The following is a 19,813-nucleotide window of genomic DNA, read 5'->3' as shown; positions in this document are numbered from 1 at the left end:
AGCGTAAGATTCACATCCTTTGGGATTCTTCTGGAAAATCCCCTGTATCCTTCACAACCCCACTCCACAGGCAGCAAAGGGTTCATGCAAGGTCTCATTCTGTAAGGCATGCTTTAGTTTCTGCAGGGACTGATGATGGAAACATGCTGTGAGCCTTTTAAGAGAAGTAAAAGTGAGTGCTGGTTATTTCTTTAATAATACTGAAGAATGCTGTCATGACAACGGTTAGTAAACGGCTTTGTCTTCATCACTGAGATTAACCTGAGCTCGTCTTTGCGTCTGCTGCTGTTGGTTTCATGTGACAGGATTTAACTTCAGATCAGAAGTTTAGTCTCTGCATAAACCGAGTTCACTTAACTTGCTTTAATGCTTTTAGAGCAGGAGGTTAAAGAAAGTGATGACCGCTGGTGCTAAAATAGTTTATACTTCACTAACAGAACGTATGTTATTCTGCAGAATGATCCACTGCTGATTTAAATAAAAGCATTTTGTTTCTTTTAAAGTGGTCCTGAGTGTTAGTTCCCCAGGATTTATGAGTTTATGTCTGGGGGTTGTCCTCCCACTAGGGTGACTGACCCACTACTGATCATGTGCCTCGTCACATAGAAAAGGCGTGATTCATTATCAGCAGAGGTTTTGGGTGAAACCATTGGGAGATCTTGCCTCACTTGATCATGTGACCGGCTGAGGTCACCTGATGCAAGATGTGAGGGGGGATTGAAGCGCCTGAGAAGAGATCTCCACACTGCAGACGCTCCCTCTTTCATCAGTATGGTTATAAGCTTTGTGCCATCTAAAAACAAATGTTAACCAAACGTTGGATCATTTATGATCATTCATTATTATCATCATCATCATCGTAATACATTAGTTATCCTAACCCCCCTCTACAATTGTACTATCCTTCATCCTCTTCCACTCATCTAATGATACTTTTACCCACCAGCATAAAGCACACTGAAGTACTACACACATTCTAACAGTGCCTGGTGTTTCTTTTGGGGGTTTTCTTTCAGTTAAACAAATTATAGATGAGCTCAAAATGCAAAAGTCCCCATACTGCCACTTCAGTGTGACGGGCTGCAGCGCTGCTACCAATGTCCAAAGTGGACAAGTGCAGGAAATAAATGTCAGGTCGAAACTGTTGTTGTTTTTTGGTGCTTTACAAATAAAATTGAATTGCATTGCAAAGCTGAGGTGATTATCCTGCTTTAATCATGCTGCTGTGCAAAATACATGGAGTCATTATCAGCAATGCTGTGATCAGCAGCCTTAGTAAATATTAATGCCTCAAATGATTTCTCTCAGAGGATGCAGGCTGTGCAGAGTACTGCACATATCAGTTTTTAAACAATTCATTGGGAAAACTCAAACTGCTTTGTGACACGGATGCTTGAAACATGAGCGCTCAAAGCTGAAAATAGAAAAAGAGCCTGTAAGTACAAAGATTAAACATATTTGGACCTAATGGTTTGCTAAGCGTCATTGTTTGTTTTCACTTTGTTGTTGTTTTTATTTGTTTTTTAGTGTTTTATTGATTAAGTGCTTTATAAACTCAATAACATATAGTCTGTTTACAGACTTATTTATTTCAACATGGGGTTTTGATCAGCTGACGAGTCCCTCTTCCTCCTCACTGCTATGACCTGATGCAGGATAGAAGAGAGCAGCTGTTCCCTACTGTTTACCTCTCTTTCCTTAAGCTGTCTTTCTTGCCATTGGGATTAGCAAATCCAATCAATCCATATTGTTCTCGACAGTCTAACACCAACACTGAACTGTAGTGGGCACCTTTTTGTCTGTCTTTGCACTGAAGTCTCTGTGAGTACTTCTGTCGGGACATCTCTGGCTGCCTCGCTCGTTCTGTTTGCAGGACCGACTGCAGGCGTGCTGTGACTCCATGTTTGCACCTGACACTGTCTGGCTGTCCTATGTCCTAAAAGATATGCAGCAGGTACTGAAACTGCTCACCTGAGTAAACAGTTTCAGTACCTGCTCAATATCTTCTTACCTGAAAGCCCAATCGAACAGTCTCTTTAGTCAGGGCAAATTCACTCATCTTTATGAGAGTCATCTGTCCACCGGCAGATTGTTTAATCGCTCCTCCACGTGTTTGATCTTCTTATGCCTGATCTCCAGGATTTGATTACAACAGTCCATCAGGAGGTGTGGTCTGTAGTCTGCTAGATTAATATGCACACTTCTGCTGAAATTATGTTGCAGGGGTGGTGGTGTGGTGTCAGTTTGCTCAGTGGAGGCAGTCTGTGGGGTTCACCTGCTTCAGCTGTTGTTGGTCTTTCAGCCCCCACAGAGGACAGCGAAATTATAACATACTTGAAGTTCAACTAAGTGTTAAGAACAGTGAGGAGGGTCCACTGCAGCCCCTGTACGTATTTTTCACAGGTCACAGTTTTTCCTAATTCAGTTACAAGAAAGCTTCCTAAGAGAGTTTGGGCTGAAGGGTGGAGGGTGGGCGTAGCAAACACCTGCTGTATGGGCTGTTTTTGTCTCTGTTTTCATGTGTGGTTGCACATGTTTCAATAAATCACATTACTGACTGCTTTCCAAAGTTTAATAATGACGCTGTAAAATATGTTTTTAAGACAAGAAAAGATGAACCTTTATTCCATAAATGATGCATGTGCTCATCTGTGCAGCTTAAGAAAAAACAAGCGTTCTAGCTCAGATTATTAGCGACCTTAGGCTAACCTCAGGTGGGACAACTATATATACTATAGGCACACAGATACTGCAGCATAGTACATTTCCTGAAAATTCTTTTTATGATGCTGCAGTGTCCTGACGGGAAATGGGGATTTCTACCAGCTGCCTTAAATAACCCCGAGTTCATTGTAACAGCTCTGTGGTTGAGGATATAATAGAGTTAGTCAGTCACATCTCACTGTGAAAAATTCCCTCCTGTCTTCACACGCAATTCTTCCCTTTCCAAAGGGCAGCAGTCCTGCTTCTTGTCAAGCCTCTGCCTGTTTGAAAAGCCCTGCAGTGCACTGTTGTCCAACAGGCATCTGATGCAGTTTTCTTTCAAACACGCAGCAAAAAACGAATCTTTCTGTGGTATGTAGCAGCCTCACAAACTAACAGCACAGCATCACAACAACCCAAGAGCTGCAGTACAGGAGGTTCCACATTTACCTCGGTTCCTTCACCAACTGACGGAGAACTAATAACAGAGATGCTGCTCCTCCCACGTGATCGTCTTTACATCCGTGTCATATAAAACCTACAGAGGTTCTGTTGCTCGCACACAAAGACCTTACTGACCAAGTTTAATGTCAGGGCCCACCCTTCTGTGCAGCTGATTCCACTCAGCAATTAGGCCCGGAGTACTTCAGGCCAGGCAGCGCAGCGTGCCAGAGAGCGTCTCCTTGCACTGAGCTGTGTTTAAATGCATTCTTGTGCTCAGTGGAGAGGAGGGTATAAGCACTCAGTGCAGCCCTGTCATCAGTTATTCTTCATGTATTGGGAGAGTCAAACCTGTCTCATCTGTTCAGACTGTTGCAGCGTCACCTGCTGTATAACAGCCTTTAAATGCTCCTGTTATTATCTATAGGAACAGGCCTGGGGAGTAACAAAGCACAAATACTTCATTACTGCACTTAAGCACAATTTTAAGGTGTCTGTACTGTACACAGTGTTGGTCAAGTTACTTGAAAAAAGGTAATCAGTAACTAATTACTGATTACTTCCCCAAATAAGTAATCCCGTTAGTTTACATATTACTAATTTTCAAAAGTAATTGATTACTTAGTTACTTAGTTACTTTTTAAAAACACGATTTACAACCTGAAGAGGTGATAAAGCGATAGATCTTTCAGCCCAATTCTACTTTTTCTACATAATCCATCATACAAAATGTAATCAAATGGAAAAGTCTCTTTTTAAAACTTGTTTTATTAGTTTTAATCTTTTAACTTTATGCATCAAGCAAACATTTAATTATCTGCAACATTCTCTGACTGGAAGAAATTAGTTTAACATTTAAACCTATTTTCTGCACATTCCAGCTCATAAAATAAAATATTTTTTGTGTTTACACTCAGTCTTTCAAATAGATGCAAGTAAAACACAGCAGAAAATAAATAAAGTCACAGACTCAGCGGTCCTGTTGCTCTATTTTCACCTGTAAAGCAGGAGTGGGGTAGGCGGAGGGTTACCCTGGTGCAGGTGTGCCGCGGTCAGTGGAAGAATCCGTGAGTTTCTCTGTGAGTTTCCCATTACGTCGTAGCTACTCGGTGCTTGTTGGAAGTTTAGGGGTTTTTTCTGTAAAAAGAAGTTTTCTTCCCACGCACAGCGGACACTAATGTTTTTGTCACTTTGTATGGAATCAAACTCAAAGTAAGGTCAGTACTTCCACGCTTTAAACGCTGCACGCTCATACTCTCTCCCACAATCGATATGTGATCCATTGTTGATCTGCACACAGCTGTTGTCACTTACGTCGCACTCGCTTATGTCACTGTCGTGAGACATTCTCGCAAAAAATCACGGTTTTAGTAACGCAGTAACGCAGCGTTCCTACGGGAACGTAACGGTAATCTAATTACCGTTTTTGCAATAGTAATCCCTTACTTTACTCGTTACTTGACAAAAGTAATCAGATTACAGTAACGCGTTACTGCCCATCTCTGACTGTACATGAGTATTTTCTCTGACTACTTTACTTTAACAAATAGCTGTACTTTGACTTTACGTTTAACACATTAGAGGGGCGTTATTGTTTCATCACTGCAGGCCTTTGAACATCAAATTGATTTGAGCCTGAACAGAAACACATGAAAGGCAGACATGTTTGTGTATTAAACACCAGGAGAGACACAAAAAGATATGAAAGAGGCAAAACTGTGTGCCTGCCAGGGTTCGAGTCTGACGGTGCTTTTTTCAGTTTGTTGTTTTTGCCCAACACTGGAACGACTGCAGGGGTCCACACGTTTCAGTTGCGGTATTTCAGCATCATGCTAGCCCCACTGAAGACCAGTGATGGGAATAACGGCGTTACAAACAACGCACCAGTTACTGTGAGTTGTGAGCCATTACTCCACCTGCTGAATCCACCTTAACCTCGTCCCTTCTCATTTTCCTGTTAGAGGCAAAGCCATTGTCTACAATGTAGCTCGTGTTTTTTCCTCCTTAAAGGGAAAGACCATCTCTGAGTCGAGGAGGGGGCCTAAGGGTGCATCTGTCACCATCTTACAGTGCTGTGATTGCAGCCATTCCCCAACACTCTGTGAATGGGACTCATGACCATTGATCAGTGGTCAAGACAATTTGCATATTACTGATCAAGGAAGTGATGTCTCAGCCCATTGTTCCTTCAGTGGGCTGGTTTCAGTCATTATGCAAATCTAAGGTTTTCTAAGGTTGAAACCTGCAGTCAGCTGAGACTGAAGACGTCACCTGATGATGACGAAACGTTTCTCCCTCTGAAAACATCCAGATGAACAGAATCAACCTTTTGGGGACTCCTTAAAGGAAAATTAAAATTTAGACTGAAATTGTTTTTATTTCCATCTTCTAACATTTTGTTATTATTACATTAATAAAGCACAAGGTTTAGTTAGCTTTGCAAAAAGATAGCTGGCAGAAGCGTCCTCCAAAGAGCTACTCTTTACTTTTTTACTTTCAGTACATTTAAGAATCTGTACTTTTACTTGAGTATTTTTTACTAGTATCTAGTACTTCTACTTCAGTAGTTTCTGTAGTTTGGCCACCTCTGTGTAAAAAAAGTTTGAATTACGACATTTTGAAAAAATACCTAACAAAAGTGAATATATTCAGTATTGTTAGTTATTTTTCAAACTGTAGTAATATGATACTATGATATACTATTATACTATAAACTATAATACTTGGCATTATTTAAATTTAAATAATGCCAAGTATCATAGTAAATGTAGTGGTAATGTAGTGTAAGTGGTTTTAATGGAGTTATTTTGGTGGCAAAGCAGCAGCTTATTAAAGACCTGTGGATTCACCACAGCCTCCCAGCACTACCAGCACTGCATCACCTGCTTTGAAAGCAGCATAAAGAGCTGCAGTGACAGAAGCCTCAGAAGCCTGTCACTGCTGCATGCTGTGCTGCTGCCAGTGTCTGCATTTCACTCCAACGTTTGCAGCGATGCATTGTCACCGGCTCGGTTTGATGGATGTAGGTAGCTAATCACAATCAAGCTCATGTTCATTTACAGCTGAATTCATTTCTGTTTCAAAAATCATGCCAATCAAATAGAGCTGGGCGATATATCGAGTTTTTAAAACATATTGATATATTTTTATACGAGATATAAGATGTGACAATATCCTTTATATCAATATAGTCTATGTTACGTTATAATTATACTTGTGGAGCCGCAAGTTTGCCTCTCTTTCGTCCACTTTTGTCTCTACGCAACGTTACTCCGCCTCGCCTTCACTGAACACAACTCCCCCTCCTACCCCATCGCTTCACGTGCAGGCAGCGACAAGACGGACACGGCAAATCTCCGTTAACGAGTTACTGCGCATCGCCCCATGCGTGGGGCTGGACGGCGTCAACGTGCTAACGAGCTAACCGCGCTAACGAGCTAACCACGCTAACCCTAAAATCCTTGCATTCTCTCAAAAGTTGATAGCGCGCCTTATGTATGAATTCTGGTTGTGCTTGATGGCCGCGAACCGATTTTATGTGGAACACGGCGCTCAGCAATCTGTCACAAATGTTTGAGTACGACTTTGGTAAACTACGGAGCTGCACCGCTTGATAGATTGTCGGCGCATTACGGCTACCGAAGAGCTTTGCGGAGTGATACGTACTGTGCATCAATGTAATATTACCGTATTGTGTGTGTATAAGGACCATAAATGGCACCTGTAAGAGACGTGGTTATGAAGCGGATTTCAAACTCCAGGCTGTCAGTCACGCAGTAAAACTTGGGAACAGAGCAGCTGTGAAATCTGTCTGTCTTTGTTATTATGCTCAGCGTCTTTTAGTTTACATTTTGACTGCACAATTGTGAGCTCTTTGTTTAGCACAAAAACAACCTTGTTTTCTTTTATTTATGGAGCATTATTATTTAATGAATGCTCATAATTTAATTTTGAGTAATTTTTCATGTACATCTGCTCTATGTTAATAAAAGTGCCTGTGTGACATCTGGGACACAGCTTTGACTAAGAACTCTCTTTTTGTTCTTACTTTATGGCTTAAAAAAAATATCGAGATATATATCTTATATCGCCATCCAGCTAAAAAATATCGAGATATGAATTTTGGGTCATATTGCCCAGCCCTACAATCAAAGACCGTGTGGAAATGATCTTGATGAACAAGATGATGTGTAAATTAAACTGAGATAATTTAAAAGCCTATGAAAAAAAAACCTTCTTATTGGGGGAATCAGTAAAAGTAAAATTTCCAGTCGACCTACAGTAATCACTTTCCCTGCTGCACTTTACAACAGATCTCATTCACAGTAACTGAAGGCCTGAAGGCGACGTGGTAGAGCTTTCTTTCTAAAGCCTCCATCTCAGGCAGTGCTCTGCAGGAATACAAGATATTTGCACACGTCTTCTTTTAATGTCAAAGTTTATGTTTAAATCTTTCAGAAAGTCATGACCTTACTGACACAAAGACAGAACAACCCAAAACACTTGAAATCTGACTGCACTTTTTCATGAAAACAAAGCATTTACATTAACACGCTGTGTTTGTGCTGCAGGTGGAAACTGTATCTGACACCCTGTTAAAATGATTCTTCGTGTGTATTTGAACCAGTGACAGTTTTTCAGGAGGGAATGTGAGGATGGCATCTGTTATGAGGAAGTAGCTGTTTACAAAGAAACGATCTGGGTAGTTTAGGGTGTGAGCAGTGTCAGCGAGAACTGTCTGTGAGCAGGGTGAGGTCAGGTGACGCGGTGAAAATCACCCTGTTAAACGTCTGAGAGATGCTTTTCACAGTACTAACATGAAAATACTACACTGCGTCCCAGACAGAGGTGGGTAGTAACGAGTTACGTTTACTTGAGGAAGTTTAGGTAAAAAAATTTACTTCTAAAAGTTCAATTTTTCAGATCATTTATTTCACACATTAGGTACTGCTAATAAGAAATCATGCTGCCAATGGATCTACCTGTAACTTTTTCACCAATCAGATGTAGCCGTGCAGTCACATGACCAGATATAAAGTGTGTGGTGTGTCCTGTGTGAGCCGAAACAAACGGACATTTCAGCGAACAACAGCTCAGCTTCTCACCTGAGGAAACATGTGGCAGTCACTTGGCTCTAAATAGCTCTTTGCTGTGGTAGGTGGACGTCAGTCTTACGTTACAGCAGCTGTGTCCCTGATCCAACGCATGAATCAAGTGGCTGAAGCACCACCTCAGCATGCAGTCAAGTTCCTGATCATTTTATCCAGGTGTGCAAGTTTAAAGGTTTCAGGACAGCGGCCCTCGAGGACTGGAGCCTGACTTCTCTGGGTTGTAGAATCACAGTCTCAGGCCTTGTTCACATTTACATGTATATTTCTGCTGCGTTTGCAACTTTATTATAAGAAAAGGTTTTTGTTTTCTTTTTTTACCTGAGTATGTGGGGATTGTTAGAAAAAAATATCCCTTTCTCTGCTGGAGACTACATCAGCAGGGGCAGCTACCAGAGGGGAAACCGGGGGCCTCCCCCTCCCAAAATACTAGTCCCTAAAATACTTGTAAAAACGAATTACTTCTTTGTTGAAAAGCCTCTTATAGACCTTGTTTTCTTAGAATATGATACAATAACTCGTTTTAAAGTTTTTTTTGTGGATGTTTTGTTGACTCCATTTACACACAGGGGATTTTCACATACTTTAGTGTGCAGCTATGTGCCACCCTGCTTAGACCTCTTGTGCCTCCTTTGCCACCCCATGAAAATCATCCAGAGCCACCACTGTTCATCAGTAATTAAGCTGTTTTAATATCTTTTCATCATCTTTGTCCTGACTCCTTCTTCAGTAAACTTTATAACTAAGAGGAAAGGCTAAACGCTGTCAGAGAAACTTCCAGTTACATCTTTTAAAAGACTCTTTTAGCTAGCGCTGCTTAGCTTTGTATATATTCATCTTTTTAATCTTGATTTTGAAATCACCACAAACTTCTTCAGCCACAAGCGGAACAAGACCAACGCTGGGCCAAACACTTCCGCAATACTCTGAACCAACCCGAGCCACTCCGCCTGTTCGAGGCCGAAGACCTGGCACCTTCCATGGACCTCCTTCCTGTCGATATCAGACAAATCAGTGCCGCCAAAGTCAAGACAGCGATCCAACTCCTCAAGCGTGGAAAGGCTGCAGGCCTGGATTAAATCCTCCCCGAAAGGCTGAAGCATGGCGGACCCCAGTTGGAAGCCGCCCTTCCAAGACTCCTAAACGCCTGCTGGTCAACATCACATGTACCTACATAGGACAATAAAGTTACCAATAACCAATAACCTGATGATTGGACAAAAGGCGTCATCATCAAACTTCCAAAGAAAGGTGATTTGGGTGACTGTAACAACTGGCGAGACATCACATTGCTGTCGGTACCCGGGAAAGTGTTTTGCCTCGTTCTTTTGTATTGGTTACGACGTGCAGTGGATGAACGATTGCGAGAAGAGCAGGCTGGCTTTCAGAGTGGCCAGTCATGCGTTGAGCAAATTTTCACCCTCCACATGATCATTGAACAAACATTGGAATACCGAAGAAAGATTTCTATTAATTTCACTGACTTCGAGAAGGCCTCTGACAGCGTCCACCGGCCGACTCTATTCAATTCAATTCAATTCATCCATCCATCCATTCGCTTCCGCTTGTCCTTTTCAGGGTCGCGGGGGGCGCTGGAGCCTATCCCAGCTGTCATAGGGCGAGAGGCGGGGTACACCCTGGACAGGTTGCCAGTCTGTCGCAGGGCCAACACACAGGGACAGACAACCATTCGCACCTAGTGGCAATTTGGATTATCCAATTAACCTATCCCCACAAGCTGCATGTCTTTGGACGGTGGGAGGAAGCCGGAGTACCCGGAGAGAACCCACGCAAACACGGGGAGAACATGCAAACTCCACACAGAAAGACCCCGGCCTGATGGTGGAATTGAACTCAGGACCTTCTTGCTGTGCAGCAACAGTGCTAACCACCGTGCCAACATGCTGCCTGGATTCAGGGTCACCTGGTCCAGCCCTAACTATATGCTTTAGCAAAAAGGAAAGTTTTAAGCCTAATCTTGAAAGTAGAGATAGTGTCTGTCTCCTGAATCCAAACTGGAAGCTGGTTCCACAGAAGAGGGGCCTGAAAACTGAAGGCTCTGCCTCCCATTCTACTTTTAAATACTCTAGGAACAACAAGTAGGCCTGCAGAGGGAGAGCGAAGTGCTCTAATAGGGTGATATGGTACTACAAGGTCATTGAGATAAGATGGGGCCTGATTATTTAAGACCTTGTATGTGAGGAGCAGGATTTTGAATTCAATTCTGGATTTAACAGGAAGCCAATGAAGGGAAGCCAAAACAGGAGAAAAAAGCTATGGGCTGTCCTACGCCACTATGGAGTCCCTCAGCAGTATATAGATGCCTTTCGTAGTCTCTACCCCAACTCCTGTTGCTGCGTCCGGATGGATGACGGCTGCACAGATTTCTTCAAGATCAGTACTGGCGTCCGACAAGGATGCGTGCTATCCCCTTTTCTCTTCCTGTCGGTAATTGACTTCATCATGCGACGATCAGTTGACCAAGCTGGCATAGGTGTCCCCTGGCACAAAGCACGTAATCTCACTGACTTGGACTCGACTCGGACTAAAATCAGGAAGACCTCCAAAAGTTGACCACGGCCCTGCAGAGGGAGGCGACGAAAGTCGGATTAAGAATCAGCGCCGAGAAGACCAAGTTGGCTATGCATGTGCCCGCGTTCCAGTCATGAGCAACCAACAACGTGCTGAAGAGGTGGAGAATTTCACATATCTTGGCAGCATCATCTCAATTGACGGGATCTCTGACTGAGATGTCGACGTCAGAGTAGGGAAGGCGGTCGGTGTCCTGCGACGTCTCCAACCTATTTGGAACTCAACCTCCCTGAATCAAAGGAGCTTGCAAAGAAAAGCGTCTGGACCTTTTTTAGTTACTTGAAGACGTTTCACCTCTCATCCGAGAAGCTTCTTCAGTTCTAAGGTCAAATGGTGGAGAGTCCCAGATATAAACCTAGTGGGAGTGACCCCCCACAGAGGGACAAAAGGACCCCCTGATGATCCTCTAACCGCCTGAGCCAAGGTGTGAAACTGGGTGTGGATCCCAATCAGCCAGAGTTTCGGGTGAGTTCATTGTGAAACCTGGCCCCACCTTATCATGCGAATTCCTGAGGTCAGATGGCCCAGGATGTGAGTGGGCGTTAAGGCGTCTGGGAAGGATCTCAGAACTGGATTATAGATGGCAGAGAGTTGGTGTCGTAAACCCCGCCTCTGTTCAAAGATGGTCGCTCACAGTGGACATAGATGCTTCTTTCACTCCTCTTTCAAGAGTGACCTTCGACCTTTAGATGCAGATGGACTGCTGAGTCTTGTCCTGTGGAGGTGGCTCTTCTGTGTTGTGCCATGCGCTTGTGAAGTGGCTGTTTGGTCTCTCCAATGTAGAGGTCTGAGCATTCCTCGCTGCACTGTACAGCATACACCACATTGTTAAGTTTGTGTATTGGAGTTTTGTCTTTCGGGTGAACCAGTTTCTGTCTGAGTGTGTTGCTGGGTCTGAAATACACTGGGATGTCATGCTTGGAGAAAACTCCTGAGTTTCTCTGATACACCGGCTACATAGGGGATGACAATGTTGTTGCGTCTGTCCTTCTTATCCTCCCTCGCTGGTGTCTGGTCTTCTTTTCTGTGCCTCTTTGCTGACTTTAAGAACGCCCATTTAGGATAGCCGCACGTTTTGAGTGCTTCCTTTACATGTGTGTGTTCCTTCTTTTTCCCTTCAGGCTTAGAGTCTGAAGGAAAAACTCAGCCACTTATAACATTGCTAAACACCTTGCTACCATCCTTGCTCCTCTCTGATTGGGACCCACACCCAGTTTCACACCTTGGCTCAGGCGATTAGAGGATCATCAGGGGGTCCTTTTGTCCCTCTGTGGGGGGAAACTCCCACTAGGTTTAAATCTGGGACTCTCCACCATTTGACCTTAGAACTGAAGAAGCTTCTTGGATGAGAGGTGAAACGTCTTCAAGTAACTTAAAGAAGTCCAGACGCTTTTCTTTGCAAGCTCCTTTGACTACGATGACCTGGATGACTGAGAACCTTCACAGACAAACCTCCCTGAATGTTAGGGTCAAGATCAGACTATTGAACTCCATTGTCTTTCCTATACGCTAGTGAAACCTGGCGCTCAACAAATGCAATTACTCGACACATGAAAGTGCTTCAACAACGTGGCCTGCGGTGAATCCTGAGAATTTCCTACCGAGACCGAACAACGAATGAAGAGGTCTTACAAAGAGCAGGCACCCTCCCTTTAGCCAATGTTGTTGCAGAAAGGCGCTTCCGCTTTGCGGGCCATATTTTACGTCTACCCCCTTATCGCCCGGCCAAGATTGCCATTACATGGCTCCCACGCACTGGCAAGCGAAACCAAGCTCAACCAAAGATCACATGGCGTCGAACATTTATTGATGATCTGAGAACCGTTGACATTGCCTGGGACGAAGCTTAAGCAGTCGCCACTGACTGACATCGATGCCCGATGCGCCTCCTGGCGTAGGAGGAACTAAGTAAGTCACCACAAACTGTTTGTGCGGGATATGAATGGCACAATTTTTGTTTTTTAGTGGAAACACACAGACGGTATGACCTTTTTTTTTCTTTCAAAAAGGGGGAAAAATATATTTTTTAAAGTGTATACAAACTGCTTAGTCACATGTAGTTTCATAGTCTGATTTCTTTTTTCTGCCAACAGAGGGCCCAACCCCACAAAATTAAGATCTATACAGAACAAATAGACTAGGAAGACAAAAGTCTTCCTCTTCTACTGAGCCACCTGTGAAGAACTCATTGGCTCTACGCAGGTGAAACTTCTGCTCCTCCTACAACCACCTACGTTGGTGAGGCCAACCAACCATTTCCTATAGCTGAGATAGCCTCCTAAAGAATATCACGGAAACCTAGCAACCTCAGTGTAATGCCAAGGAAAACTTTGTGCTCAAAAATACAAGAAGCTGCCAAGAACAAGAAGAACATAACCATGAAAAAACTGAGCACTGTCAACTATGTTGCTACCACACAGACTGCTGGACAGCCAGAAAACAGCACCTACAAGTCACTTGTCCCTGGATGACATCTCTTTTTTGCACTGACTTGTAGACCTCTTAAAAGTTTGACTTTCTTACCGCAGCATTAGAAGAAATCCATTCAAGGGACCAGGACATCAGATAGTGGTTCAAACTTCTTGACGGCCTTTGGATTATATATATATAAGCCACCAATGGACAGGAGGGTGGAGGGTTCTTGATGATGCAGTTAGAGGTGGAGTATCAAGATGTGTGTGCGTGTCATCTGCTCAACCTTATATCATCAGCCACTGCTGCAGAAGCTGCTAATGATACATACAAGAGGTTGTCTCAGTTAGAGTCTGCAAAATGTCATGCTCTGTGAAATGAAACCAGCAGGTCAATCATCGCTAACGACAAAGTGGAACATGAGTAAGCAAGTTTCAGTTTTTCTGACCCCGTCAGTCTCGTTGTAGCTTCGTGGTCCTTGATGTGCAAAGAGTTGTGCGCATTCATAGAGAGAAAGCAATCTGCAATGTTTGCATGCCGTTAACGATCAAGAACTTGTTGACAGAACTTGTACTGTTTGTAAATATTAATGTGTGACTAATGGGTGAATCCACACTTCTTTAGTAACTCTGTGTCACACAGACAATGCACAGTAATCATATTGTTGTGAGAATGGCTATGGTTTATCTTTTTAAACCTTTTTAGGTTAAATGCTGCTGAAATGGGATTTTTGGCTGAGTACACTGCTGTGATGAAGCCTGTTGCCATGGCCCGTTACATCCTCCAAGGGAAATCATCTGTGCACATGCTGTCAACACTTTACCAGCTGCTGGAGAAGCTGAGGAGGCTAAGTCATCTTGCAAAATGTGTAGAAGTGTGTTGATACCCTGCAGGACGGGATCCAGAAACGTTTCGGGGAAGTGATGAAAAACCCTGATTGCAGCTGCAGTACTTCAAGATTCAGGACATCCTTGACCACAGAGGAGAGCATCTTAAAAGCTGGGAAATATGCCAGTTATGCATTAAATTGTGAGCCACTGGACACTGACTTATATTGACTTTAATGGTTACTGTGATTTAGGATTATAGTGTTAGTTAGAAAAAAACATCAGTGTTATAAAGTTGTCATGGCAAACATGAGACGCTTGGAAGTCTGTACAGCACAAGAATCACGCACAGACAGAAACCTCTCGACTTCTTCAGACATCACCCTGACAGAGATGAAACCAGCACAGAGTAATATTATATGAGCAATATTAATTTAAAGTAATGCTACTCGAGTACAATTTCTGGCTCCTCAACCCACCTGTGGTCCCAGATCATATTGTTACTTCATACTGTGCCAAGACAAAACTGTAAAAAATTATTTACATTTCAATCCTTGCACAATCCTGAACTTTTATTGTACTAAAATGTTTAATATTGTTTTTCTTCCAGTCTGTGTTTGTAGTTTCAACAAAATTAATGGAATTTTTAAAGCCACAACACAAAGATGTGTTTAGACCATAGTGCTTCTAGCGTTGCAGCGATTTTCCTGCTGTAACATCACAATAGCCCAGTCCACAGAATGAAGTCATTAAAGCAACACGTTTGGGTTGTCAGGGACTGCTGGAAACATCCACTTTTTTATCATTTAATTCCAAAAAATAAACTATTTTGTATTCATTTCACATAAAGTCAAATGATTCAAGCTTCTTTTTGTAATCATTGTGATTATTATGGCTCATAGTTCATTCAGAAATCCAGTAGAGAGGCAAAGAATCCAAAGTGTTTTAAGTTCAGTGTGAAGCTTCCAGTCTGTGATGATTTAGGTGCCGTGTCATGCTGGTGTTGGTGGTGGTTCGTCCACTGTGTTTTATCAAGTCCAAAGTCAACACAGCTGTCGACCACATTTTAGAGCACTTCATGTTTCAGTCATCGAGCCTGACAGAGATGTTCATTTATTTTTCCAACAGGACTCGGCACCCCCCAAATGGTCTGCTGACCATGTTAACAACTGCTCATCTGACCTGAACCCAATCCAGAATTTGTGGGATATTGTCAAGAGGAAGATAAGAAACCCAAAAATACAGATGGGTTGAAGGCTACTTTCAAGGAACCTGGACTTCAGTAACAGCTCAGCAGTCCCACAAGCTAACTGCTACATGCCGCGTGACTTTGATAGAGTAATTTGTCATGAAGGAGCCCCAACAAAAAAACTTTCAGAAGCTGGACGTTTCTTCCAAATCCTTTTTTGATTGGTCTTAGAAATATGTTCTAATAACATGCTGGATTTCACGTAATCATGGGATATATAATAATAACAATGACAACAAAAGTTCCAATCCTCTAAGTTGCCTCTAACAGCTTGAGTGTTGATTTCTGTGCCAAAGACTCAATTTTCTGTGAAAACCCAAAGGTCCTGACATTGATGCTCCCTCCTGTGTGCCATGCCTCACTCCCCTCTTCTACTTTCTCACAACTGTGTAAGTAAAAGACACACTAGAACAGGGATGGGGAACTCCAGGCTTCAAGGGTCAGTGTCCTGCAGGTTTTGGATGTGTCCTTCATCCAACACAGCTGGTTTAAATGTCCTGAAGTTCTCCAGAGGCCTGGTGATGAACTAATCATTTGATTCAGGTGTGTTGACCCAGGGTGAGATCTGTCCCTCAAGGACACCTTCCCTCGAGGCCTGGAGTTCCACACCCCTGCCAAGAAGATTACAAATGAAGTCCACTACATCAACAATCGATCAGCTCACAGCACAGTCAATCAACACAAACACCAAACAAACAGAAAAGAAAACAGGTCTGTCTTCAGATAGTAGCTATGGTGAAGGGCTCACTGCCAACCTGAAGAAGTGTGTAGATGGACAGCGTTAGGTACCTGGATTGCCACTTGCACAGAGAGGTCTATATTTTCTTACAGGACAAAAATTTACCCTAATCCAGTCTCTAAGAGATGATGTGATGAATCCTGCTTCCGGGTCCAGACTACTCAGCGTTTAATAAGGCTCTTGTGTTTTTAACATGTTTTAATGCTCTGTATCTTGTTCTATTTAATCTGAACAAGCCCCTAAAGCAGTCAGTGATCACTGTCGGCCTCTCTCGGTTTTTATTAACCCTGTTCATTTTAAAGCTCAGTTTTTAAACCCTTCCGATGTAACTGCAGCCCAGCCCATGCAGCAGTATGTTATGACTAACCTCGTATTGTGGATGGATTAGGATGACCATGTTTTGATTTCCAAAAACGAGGACACTTAGCTCAGTCATGAAGAAACATATTTAACATATTTAAACCATGCCTTCTCTGTGAGGTTAATGAATTGTGAAATAAAATATGTCATATTGTGGCGGACCACCAGGTGTCTTCACTCACACCCAAGTTGAAGGGAAGTGCTGGGGTGGAGATTTTGGCGCTTACTGTATGTGAAGTTCTACAGAGTCAGTTAATAAAGCTGGAATGAGACACTGAGACCTCTCCTGTCGTTATTACATACCTCCACAATATAGGCTTTTACAAGTCAACAAGTGCAAAAAAACCCCCAAACTTAAAAATCTCTGGAATTAAATAATGGTACAGAAATAATGCCTCATCTGCATAAGAAAAGAGGGCTGGACTGGAACAAAAATCGGCCCGGGCATTTTGACTAGAGACCGGCCCACCAGGTATTACAGGAAAAGCGATAAAGCCTTTGAATGAAACGCTGTTGTGACAGTGATGTACAGTCTTTTTGGTATATGTATGATTTCTATACATTTTACGTCAGATAAAACTTTGGTCGTAAGATTCAGATAATTATTTATTAAAAGCATTTTAAATGAGAATAAGAAAGAAAAGTATTTCTTTGTGCCCCCCTCTCCCTGTTAATGCCCTACCTGGCCCCCTGGCAACACTTTGCTAGACCCGCCCCTGCGCAGTTACCAGCTGTCAGCTACTTAGAAAAGGATCCTGGTGTTATTTGTCTCACAGAAACAGTTCATAACTTCCCTTCATTCCTGTCACCTAAAAGGTAAACCTGTTTCTCCATCACCTGCTCAGCTCTGATGATTCAGTAAGGACATCTCCTGGTTTCATCTTCATGTTTCCCTCTCACCACACATCTGTATAGAAGCTGTATAGAAACTCCTTCATGCTAGCTAGTACACAGTACGAGTTATTGTAACTGACTGTAAAAAGTCAGCACAACAAAAATAAACTCCACCTAAACTTGGTTTATATCTGACCCAGATAGACTGCAGGTCATAACTTCTTACCTGAAGTTCAGTTCACCTGACACTCGCCTCGGGTCTCTGCTCCTCCTGCCTCCCTTTTCCCTCATCAACCTGCTGGCCTCTGAGGAAGCTCCACCATAGCCACCACCAAACAACTGAGTTATTTTTACACATCGGCCATCGGGAAATTTCTTTTGCAGTTCAAAAAGATGTACATCTGAAAAGATGCACTTGCGCTTTGGGATCTTTTAAACATCATTAGGCGCATTGCTGCGCGCTGTCAGTCCCGTCTGTGAGCACAGAACAAGCGCTCACAAAGCAGCAGTTTGGGGATGACGTCACATACATGGGTCCTCTGTCGGAATATAGGAAAACCCGGACATTTTTATCAATCTCGAAAATCCCGGAACATGAAAAGTGGACATGTCCAGGGAAAAGAGGACAGTTGGTCACCCTAGGATGGATTATCTCAGTTGTTCTCCTGACTGAAGTTTGGTCCGTTTACAGCATCCTGCCATGCGATTGCATTTGTCTCTAACCATCAGGAACCCTCACGTTAACTTTTATCGAGGGGAGGAAGTTAGCGTTCATCCTCCAGCTTCACTGTGTTTATGTTATGCTAACAGCATAACATAAACTGTGTAGCTATCCACCACGTAGCACATCATTATATACCAGCTAGCCCAACTTCAGTAACCCTACAAACGTCACTGCTGTTTAGTTTCCTGTCTTCATTTATGTTGGAAGTGACAGCAGAGCTGTACGTTTGAATTTGTTTCAGAAATCTCTCAGTCAGAACATGCTATATCATGTTTAGGTGGAAACTGGTGAGCTAACTTCCTGCTAACTGCTAACTCTGTTAAATTTAATAAATCCTGTTTTCATGGATGCCTGGATGTTAAACTTAGTAGTTACACCTGGTAAAGCAGCAACACTGATCATTTTATTAAAGATGAAAGAATTTAGACATTTTGTAACTCTCAGTGATGCTGCAGTGTTCGTTTGGGACCTTTGGGACCTGAAGGGGACGGAGTTTAGGACCCAGGCATGGCTAATGACATCAGACTTAAAGACCAGATTAGATGTTTTTGCAGACACTGTGTGGCACAGTCATCTCACATTTAACTTCAATATTTAATATGATATAATATGATGGTATAATTTCAATAGTACAGAATTCCAATGAAGTTGGGACGTTGTGTTAAACTAAATAAAAACAGAATACAATGGTTTGCAAATCCTTGTTAACCTATATTCAATTGAACACACCACAAAGACAAGATATGGAAATATGTCAAATGTCAAGATATGTCAAGATATGTCAAACTGATAAACTTTATTGTTGTTCTGCAAATCTTCACTCATTTTGAATTGAATGCCTGCAACACGTTCCAAAAAAGCTGGGACCGGGGCCTGCTGACCACTGTGTTTTATCACCTTTCCTGTTAACAACACTCAGTAAGTGTTTGGAAACTGAGGACACTACAATTGTGAAGCATCAATTTTTCCCATTCTTGCTTGATGTACAACTTCAGTTGCTCAACAGTCCTGGGTCTCCTTTGCCATATTTTGCACTTGATATTGTGCCACACATATTCAGTGGGAGACGAGTCTGAACTGCAGGCAGGCCACTCTATTACTTCGAAGCCACGCTGTTGTAACACATGCAGACTGTGGCTTTGCATTGTCCTGCTGAAATAAGCAGGGACACCCCTGAAAAAGTTGTTGCTTGGATGGCAGCATATGTTGCTCCAACACCTGTATGTGCCTTTCAGCATTAATGGTGCCTTCACAGATGTGCAAGTTACCCACGCCTCTATTGTCATTTTAGCTGCAGTCATGTTAGTTTTTTGGAGCCAGAAGTGACCATATTTGGACGAGAGACTGGATGCTACCACATAACAGCCAGCATAGAAGAAATATGCTCTCTCTTTCTAGTCCTCGTCAGTACGCTTTCTGCCATGTTTTCGATAAATTGGAGTTTTCCTGATAATAACATATAGTCCAGCCTAGAAGTAATAAATGCATGAACTGGTTTTTCAGTGTCTCTCTGACACAGGATATTTCTAACTTGAGAGATATTGTGCAAATGAAAGAAAGCAATCCTACATAATTGTTCAATATCTGAAATTAACATGAACAAACTAATAAAATACTAGACTTCGACTCAACTAAACAGATGCACAAACATCTTGAATGGTACCTAGAAAACCATACATCTGGAAAGTATGGACAGAACTTCACTTGTTCCACATTTGCACAGTTCAGTAATGTTCAGATGTACAGAGACACCCTTGATAATAACCTGCTCCAGAGCACTTTGTACCTCAGACTGAAGCAAAGGTTCTTCCAACAGGACAATGA

General features: G+C 42.6%; 1 long non-coding RNA gene across 1 annotated transcript; it reads left to right on the top strand.

The window, feature by feature from the left end:
- The first annotated feature begins 3,814 nt into the window (after positions 1–3,814).
- LOC309690717 lies at positions 3,815–16,643 on the top strand. Its single transcript, XR_014271802.1, has 3 exons — positions 3,815–4,361; positions 13,962–14,285; positions 15,212–16,643. It is a non-coding gene; the product is annotated as an uncharacterized lncRNA (long non-coding RNA).
- Positions 16,644–19,813: the final 3,170 nt, after the last annotated feature.

Source organism: Aulonocara stuartgranti (assembly GCF_965226115.1).
Source record: "Aulonocara stuartgranti genome assembly, chromosome: 16".
NCBI lineage: Eukaryota > Metazoa > Chordata > Actinopteri > Cichliformes > Cichlidae > Aulonocara > Aulonocara stuartgranti.
This window is presented reverse-complemented; position numbering and strand designations above follow the sequence as displayed.